The following is a 9,944-nucleotide window of genomic DNA, read 5'->3' on the forward strand; positions in this document are numbered from 1 at the left end:
AGGCACAGTACTGAGAGTTCAGGAACCACTTTAGGTTGATGGTGAGACCCCCCCTCCCTTTCTTAAAACCCTAGAGGATGGAAACCTGGGAGGAAAAATAAGTTGTAGTCAAAACAAAGAAAAGAAAAGAGGTAAAGGGACAGCTTTTTCTATTATGATTTACATGAGGCACAATGCTTCAAAAAGTATAACATGAATGCAGAGAGTATATTCATAGTTTGTTATCTATTACACATGCATATTTTGAAGCACCATCAGGAATATCTATTTATAATAATCCAAGGGGAGGCAACCAATCTCAGAAGGGCATCTGGAATTTGTCAAATCTTATCCATCACAGAGAATTTATAATTGTCAAACGAGATATGAAACTAACAGAATGGGATACAGTACTTAAACTGCCCTGGCAGATGACTAGAGATAGCAAGACAAAGGAAAACAAGTAGTAGATATGCAGTAGAGAAAATAGAGCAATGGAACACTGCAATATCCCTTAGAGGAGCTTTCAAACTTCTCATGTGTCTGTCGGTTGTATTTTGCTCTTTGTAAGACAGATCTATAGTATATTTTTTTTAAACAAAAATATCACCACCCTGAATTGTGCTTTTGATAGTACAAATTTGATAAGATCACTCTTAAACTGATTAGAAGCCCAGTTTTTGTCCATCTTCTTTGACAGTTTATTTACCCTAGGCAAAGTTTTATAAATCTCTTTGAACTTAGAAATGTATTTATTCTATGGCTATTCCTACATGCAATTAAAATTAGAAAATATTGTATTTGGGCTTCCTGTGCTTTATTGTTCATGAAGAAATAATATACTTTCATTAATTTATTAACTTACTCACTTTATATTCTGATTGTAACCACCTCCTCTCCTCCCAGTCCCACCTGCTCTCTCCTCTTTTTCTATTCCCCCATCCCCCTCTCCTCAGAGTCTCCGTCCAGTCTTTATCAAACTTCAATGGCCCAGGTTATTTGACACTGTATTCTTCTATTCCCCCATCCCTCTCTGCCAACCCTCATGGGCCCAGGTTATTTGAATCTGTAGGACTTTTTATGGAGTCCTTGACCTCCACCTCTGGCTCTCACAATCCTTTCCCCACTCTTCTACCAGACACCCTGAGTACTGAGTCATGTTTGGCTGTGATTTTCCATGCCTGTTTTAAACAGCGGGTGAATGAAACCTCTCAGATAGCAGTTGTGCTAGACTCCTGTCTGCAAGCATAGCAGAATACCATTAATAGTGTCAAGGGTTTGCTCTCTTCCATGGGATGAGTCTTATGTTGTACCAGTCTTTGGGTAGCCATTCTGTCAATCTCTGCTCCGTCTTTATGGCTGTACATCTTGTAGGCAGGGAGAATTTGGGTTTGAAGGTATTATGGGTAGGTTGGTTCCCCCCCCCCCCCGCCCTGCACACACACACTCTAAGTATAATAGAGGGGTGTGTTTGTGTGTGTGTGTGTGTGTGTGTTCTATTTTAATTAGAAATAAAGACAAGTGAATGTTGAATAGAAAATTAGCAGTAACTGTCATACATACATGACATGGCCAGTTTTTCCTGTGTTTGTCATCTGTTATAAAATCAGAAGTAACTGATGAAATATAAATTGTAATTTTGCCTGACACTGTTTTTGTTCTACTGGTCCCAGAATCTTAGAACTCTTAGAACTCAATCAACAAGTTTATTGACTATCTCAAACAAATGGATTCTATTAGTAGCAGTAATCATTACAACCCTATGTCTCTAATCCAAGGCTATGATATTTTCAAGAAATCAACTACTTATCATTGATTACCTAGGGCTAACTCAACTTCTATTCTGGATGAAAAATTTAATATCTCCTCTGATAAATTTTGTTCTCATTTGCCAGTGTACAGTAAAATTTTAGTTTTGCCTGTGACTGCTCAAATGAAATGGCATAACACATTGGAAATTATACATGCAGTAAAACAAATTAGCAGAAAGGCTCAATAAGATAAACAGTCTCTTCTAGCTATTCAAACAAAATGACATCTGATAATAAGTTACTGTTTTGACCTTTATTATGTGTGTAAATACAGATCAGTGCAGTGTCCTTGAACCATCAAATGCTTTCACTTCAATGGGTTTAAGAGAGGCAGGTATAAAATTCCTCTTCTTGATGTACATAATAACTATTTGATTCCCTTCAGAAATAGACTTTCTCTCTCACTTTTGGAAGTAACTACCAAATGAAATTTAGCTTACGAAGTTGTTTCACTTTCTTCTCTGGTGACCAACCTCCTGTGCTACTTGCTAGTTTATTTTCAATCTCTGTGTTAGTCATTTTTTTAAAAATAGGAACCAATATAGTTGGGAAACATAGACAACAGAGAAGCAGCAAGGTATAAAAATTTTACCTTTCAAATTAAAATACACATATAAGAGTATGAGTAATACTTGTTTGTTAAGCCTATAGATTTAAATTTAAAGATTTTTAAGTAGACTATACTGAGGATTCAAGTGTCTGTACACTTGTGTATATATATATATATATATATAGGATACATATATATGTTTATATGTAAACAACACAAAAGGTATAAAATATAATTATCAAACTGATTTTGATGTGATATAATCATGTATTCAGAAATGGAAAAGTCTCCTTGATTTCAATATTATGAAATCTTAAGCAAAGATTATAAAAATATATAAAACTTTCTCACCTGATCAAAAGATGTCTGATAAATAGAAACATATTTAAATGATCATGTTGTAGTAGTTTTTTATTCAGCAATAAAACCCTAATTTAGAAGGAGTATAGGTTTTTGTGTTGCTTACATGTTTGCATATATCCACACATGTGTTGATTCACACAACATACTGAACAGACACTGTAAGGAGCCTGTTTTTACAAAAGGTACAAACGAATGATTTTTCATCTTGTCTAGTGCCCCATTTGATATAAAAGATGCCTATTGTACTCAATAAGCTACCACTTATTTTTTTATCAAAATTATATAGCTCACATGGTACTGCCTAGAGACAAGTAAAGCTTCATTAAATAATCAATATGGAATATACCAAGTTGAATAATTTTCACCAGTGAAGCAAATTCACATTATTAAAATTATACTGGCTATTGAATATTTTCGGTTTATGCATTGAAGTCAAATGGCAACATTATGTTTTCTCCTTAAGGAAGGATGACTAGTAATATTATGGTTGCATTTCTAGAGCAAAGATATTTCTAAATAAAATTGTCTACAACAGGTTAAGATATAATCTTATATTACATTGCTATAAAGATTGAAGACTCAAATAAAAATGTTTTGAAATGAAAGAATTATTAATTGCATAATTTCTATGAATAAAGTACTTTGATACATGTAGATTATTTTAAATGTTTAAGTAATTTGGAGGGCAAATTAATTTGTAAGATTCCACTGAAAAAGTCTGCACTCTAAAATATATTTTGCACCCATAGTCAAGCATACACCTCTTAAGTTGGACCAGTTGTCTCCTAGAATCTTTCCATACTAACAATTTAGGTTATTGCCCTTTCAGAGATGCCTGCACCCACAATTTGAAGAGTTTGTTTGAATATCCCCTCTGCTCTATGTAGCAAAACCCTTAAGAACAATACAGCTTTAATTCTAACCACGCTTTTATGTTCTCTTTGTAATACCCTTACATAAAATATACAATTATAGGAATATAAACATGAAATTATGGTATCTGGGTGAATGTATCTGTGTTATAAAATGGAATGGGAAAAAAAGGAGGGTATAACCTCAAATAAAAGTAGTCATTGCTTTAAGAAAATGCATTAATTTTGCAATTCTTCATGTGTTTGGAAAACACCCACTTGATTTCAAAGTGATCTTTCTGTGGTTAGGTTAATTAGTGTAACACAAAAAGGAATATTGAAAATAGTCTATAGAAATTCATAAAGCAAGTTTGATTGTCTAATGTCTGTGGATGTATTACCATCATATATAAACCATCTGAAATTATATGTGACTTTTTGCAGGAATGTGTACTTTGGGGAAAGAGAACCTACAACTTTCAAGAAATTCTCATATATGTTCATGGCCTAAAGATGATAAAAATCTTTTATTATTTTTATTTTAAAATATATATTATTGTATATGTATGCATGTTTTTGCTGCATATATGTCTTTGTACTACATGCATGTCTTTTGCCCATGGAAGCCAAAACAGGGCACAAGATCTCTTGAAGTGGATTTATAGATAGTTGTGAGCTGCCCATGCATATGCTTAGAATCAAACCTAAGACCTCTGAAGAAAACAGCTGTGCCATTAACCATTAAATGATTATGATAGCTCCATTAATAACTTTTAAAATATGCAAAATACACCATTCAGTTTGTGACATCTTTATATTATAATCAAAGCTCTCTCTGTGCTCTTGAATCTGTTTAAGAGAAAGCTTTCTTTTTATTCCTTGTTTTCCTATCTCCTTAATGGTCCTTCTCAAATAGTTCTAGTGAATTATTATTATTATTATTATTATTATTATTATACCTCAGTACATTTGTGAAACAAAGCTTGTTTACTGGTCTTCATTTTTTAAACCCTTGGAGTCCAATTTTTATGGACCATAGACTCTTTGATATGTGACCATCCATTAAATTGTGGTAGTCTCAAAAACTTAAGAGAAAAAATAATAAAAAATAAAGAAAATTGCATATAAATATCCAATTTCATAAAGAAGAGTAGTATAGAGCAGCCACATGCTTAAGCAAAAATAAACTAAGTTTTAAATTTCATATTTGACATATCAGTATAAATTATTCAAATAAGGAAAATAAATAGTTCACTGTGTAGATTTCTCAAAAAACCTGAAAATGATCTACTACATATTCTAGCCATACTAATTTTGAGCACATACCCTAAAGAATTCATATCATACTAGCAGGATACCAGTTCATCTGCATTAATTGACTTATTCATAATAGTTAGAAAATGCAAACAGCATCGATGCTTATCAACTTATGAATGGAAAGTAAAAATGTGGCATATGTACATAGTAGGATGTTATTACCCTGTTAATAAAATTCAAATTTTAAACTGTGTAAGGGGCTGGGCAGTGGTGGCACACGCCTTTAATCCCAGCACTCTGGGAGGCAGAGGCAGGCAGATTTCTGAATTCGAGGCCAGCCAGGGCTACCCAGAGAAACCCTGTCTCAAAAAAACAAAAACAAAGAAACAAACAAACAAAACCTTGTAAGGAAAATTGATGGAGCTGGAAGAGTCATCCTGGGTAAGAAGGCTCAAAAAAAAAAAAAAAAACAAAACAAAAAACAAAAAACAAAAAAACAAAAAACAACAACAACAACAACAAAAAACCAAAAGACAAAAGTCACAGGTTTTCTTTTATTTCTAGATGTTAGTTTTCAATTGGCATGTATATGCATTCCATTTTTAATAACCGCAGAAGTCAGGAATTTGGCAAGGGCTCCTTGGTTGGGGGTGGGGTCATACAAAGGAGCAATAGAGCTGTGAGGCTAAGAAGAAATAAATGAGTAGGAGGGGTTAAATTAGTAGTGTTTGGGATAGCAGATTAGAAGAAGGAATATGTAGATACACAACTAAAACCAAAACCCTATTGCAAAAGTCATATGGAAATCCACTACATTAGAATCTTCCGCATACCATCCACACATATACATGTACACTGGCAGAGCAGGACTCCCAATTTAACACCTTGTGCTAGCAAATAAAACAGCAGAACCAGAAAAGGTTTACCTCTTTTCGAGTTGTAAGCCCACAGAGCCATAGACACCATAAGTTTTACAGACTATTGCCAGTACTAATGTATATTCTGAAGAACTTGAGGGTAATACACTGTTGTGGAAGCTGCCATCTATTTAAATAATAGAAAATTAAGAATAAACTAAACCAGTGTACTCACCTGTAAACTTGATCTTTACTGTCAAGATTTCATGATGCTGAAGGTGCTGTACATGCTACCAGAGGAGAAAAGTTGTCATCAATTATACCCAGTTGTGTATTCTGGATCTGACAACAGAGATTGTCTTGGCAAAATATACCCACTGGCACAATGGTGATTTGAGTGTTAATAGGAGAGATCAATCCATTTCTGACTGGACATAAGACAGACCTTTTCCATGAGATGAAATATATACCTAACCAGGAAACTGTTCCTGGATAGGTTATAAGCCCTAAGAGAGAACCCACTGCTATTATTCTGCTAAATATATATAAGAAAATTATTTCTTTTATTTTCTATATTCTTTGTTTATATTCCAAATCCCTTTCTTGATTTCCCCTTTCCTAGTTCCCCCATCCCCTTAAGTCCTATAAGCCCTCTTCCCTCTGCCCCTTCCCAAATCAACCTGCTCCCACTTCTCTGTCCTGGTAATCCCTTACATTGCTGCATCAAGCCTTTCCAGGACCAGAGCCTTCTCCTTCCTTCTTCTTGGGAATCATTTGATATGTGAACTGTGTCTTGGGTATTCAGAACTTCTGGGCTAATATCCTCTTATCAGTGACTGCATTCCATGTGTATTCTTTTGTGAATGTGTTATCTCACTTAGGATGATATTTTCCAGTTCCAACCATTTGCTGAGAATTTCATGAATTCATTGTTTTTAATTGCTGAATAGTATTCCATTGTGTAAATATACCACATTTTCTGTATCCATTCTGACTTTGTATTATACCCACAATTATGGATATTTCCCAATCCTTGTGAGATAAACTCTTTTGTCAATAGTTATCAATTAACGCAGAAACCCTCAACTGTTTAATATGCAATGAATATGAGACAGTACATTTACACAATGGACTACGACTCAGATATTAAAAACAGTGATTTCATGAAATTCACAGGCAAATGGATGGAACTAGAAAATATCATCCTCACTCAGGATGAATGAGATGACCCAATCACAAAAGAACAGATATGGTTTGCACTCCCTGATAAGTGGATATTAGCCCAGAAGCTCAGAATACCCACGAAAGATTTCACATATGAAATGATGCCCAAGAAGAAGAAAGGAAAGGCCCCTGGTCCTGGAAAGTCTCAGTGCAGCAGTATAGGGGAATACCAGGACAGGGAAGAGGGAAGGGCTTGTTTGGGGATCGGGGGAAGGGAAGAGGGATTATGGGACTTTCAGGGAGGGGGGATCTAGGAAAGGGGAAACAATTTGAAATGTAAGTAAAGAATATATCAAATAAAAAAAACATCCTGAGTGAGGTAACCCAATCACAAAAAAACACACATGGTATGTACTCACTGATAAGTGGATATTAGCCAAAACGAAGCTCAGAATACCCATGATATGACTCACAGACCATATGAAACCCAAGAAGAAAGAAAACCACACTAAAATGTGGATGTTACAGTCTTACTCAGAAGGGGAAAGAATACAATCTTAGGAAGTAGAGGGATACAGGGATCTGAGAAGGAGCCGGGAGCAAGAGAGAGTGGGGGTGGGGCTGTTCAGATATGGGAGAAGGTAGGGGAGAAGTACAGAGGGTCAGGAGTTTGAAAGGTCTGTAGCAGTGGGGGAAGGGAGAATTGGGGATAGCCGCTAGAAAGTCCGAGATGCCAGGGACCCAAGAGGTTCCCAAGATCCAGCAGATTCAGAAATATTCTCAGAAGAAGGGGTAAGAAGACTGCAAAAGGCAGAGATGAATGAAATCATCTAAGAAATGGAATTTTCTCAGATATATTAGGCAGTTGCACATATTTGCTCATAGTGATCATCAAAGTATGCACGGCATATTCACAAACTAAAGCCATCAAAGTTCCACCATAGAAAAGGGGAAGTTAGGCACAAAAGTCCACCAATAGCTCAGGAGCTCTTAGCATTTGATAATTTATAGGTGAGAGAAATCTCCTTTACTTTAATCATATAACCATGAGTAAGTGGACTACATATTAGGGTGGGCTGACTTCCAACACTAGTTGAACAACACAAACTGAAATGAGAATGAAATGAAAAATATATAAAAGGAGAAATTTCAAATATGGTTGGAAAAGAACAGGAGGGTAGTTGTGGGAGGAGTTGGGAGATGAGGATTAATATAGTCAAAATACATTAGATGGAGTTTTCAATGAACTAATAAAATAGTTTTAAAAATAATCAATAAAGTCCTAAATATTAGACAAATAAACCATAATAAATCATTGCATTTTATTATTTATGTTTGTATCTTTTTCTCTCTTTTTTTTAGGTATATTCTTTATTTACACTTCAAGTGTTGTCCCCTTTCCTGGATCCCCTCTCCCCCGAACCACTCTGGAAATCAGTGTGGCAATTCTTCAGAAACCTGGGCATAATACTACTAGAGGACCCTGCTATACCACTCCTGGACATATGCCCAGAAGATTCTCCTTTATGTGTCTTTTTTTAAACAGGATATCAAATATATAATACTGTCTGGTATAAAATTTACTATGTAGTACATGTTAGCCTAAGACTCAGATATGTTTGCCTTTGTATCCTGAATGCTGGTGTTTAAATCTAATGACAACCAGAATTGGCAGCAGCTGAGTACATGAGAACAGAAAATATATTCTGTTCTCATGCTATATATTTTTATTATACTTCCCACTGCCTTAACTCTTCGCAATTCACCCCTACCTCACCTCCAGTCTGGTAGTATTCACTACATTTCTGTCTCTAAAAATAGTGTTTTTCATTGTTGTTTTTAAGCAAAATACACTGAAATTATTGTTGATTTGTACCAGAATATGTTTATTTGTATGCCTCTCAATGATGTTTATTTTATGATAATATCAGATAAAAATCCTGGTTTATAGCACTTAACTATTTATTTATTTATTGAACAATTGATTTCCATAATAATGTAAACCAACCAAGTTAGTAAGTCATATAATGAAGTTAAAATTATCATTCTAATTTTCTATTTTTCCACAAAATGAGAAAATGTTATGGAAGCTCTTATTTTTGATGTACTGCTGTTAAACTTAATTGCAATCATGGAGTTTTACTAATTGGAATGTTCAGGAATATGTTGGAAACATTAAACAGTTACATAATTTAAAAGTTCAGGGCTTTCCGTTCTTTTCAGTTAAACAATATGAACATAGACGGGTAAATTCCAGATTCAGTTCTGTCTCTGTTTTAATAACAAATGACAATTTTCATGGCTAATTCTTAAAGTTAAGAGGCAATTAAACATTGGTGAGGTACACTTTTACTTTGGTATAGTGGTATAGTTTCACTTTGGCTATTTTTTTACTTGAAGCTTTCAATGTATGGTTTTATTGCACAAAATTTATCATAACAAATTATTTATTGCATGTTCACTTATTTGTGCTGTTACCAAGCTCTGTGAAAAATAATTTATATTTTTCTGGCATTTACTTGTTGATGGTAGTTTTTATAACCCTGCATTTTGGATCTACAATTCATTTTTATCCATGAGGATTTGTGATTTAAGATTGTACCGCAGCCTTCTGAGTTTTATATATAGGGAATCATAATACTGCTGAACTATCTCCTTGTGTAGGAGGTCAATAACAAAATGAAAATATGCTATTATTATAATTTAGAGTGAATACAATGTATGAAATGTTTAAGCAAACCTTACTCTAATAGGCATTGCATATATTCATTTTGATATTTTTCATATTTCAGTCATTTGAAAGACAGACTTTTATATTTAGATGACAAACTTGTAGATTGCACACAATAAATTCTATTCCTTGTCATTTGGCTGTATCTCACAATATGAATAAAATTGTCTGAATGAAGAAAATCCAACTACAATACTTTTTTTGCTGGGAAAACTGAACTTCATAATTTTATGCTGATTAATATATTACATGGAAATGTTCTCCTCATCAAAAAGAGAAGATGAAATGATGCTCACCATATAGTCTTTATTAAATTTATTTTATTTTTAATCTTCATTTGTGAATAGAAGTGATACATATTTCACTATAATAAATAATAAC

This window comes from Apodemus sylvaticus, chromosome X (genome assembly GCF_947179515.1).
Source record: "Apodemus sylvaticus chromosome X, mApoSyl1.1, whole genome shotgun sequence".
Classification (NCBI taxonomy): domain Eukaryota; kingdom Metazoa; phylum Chordata; class Mammalia; order Rodentia; family Muridae; genus Apodemus; species Apodemus sylvaticus.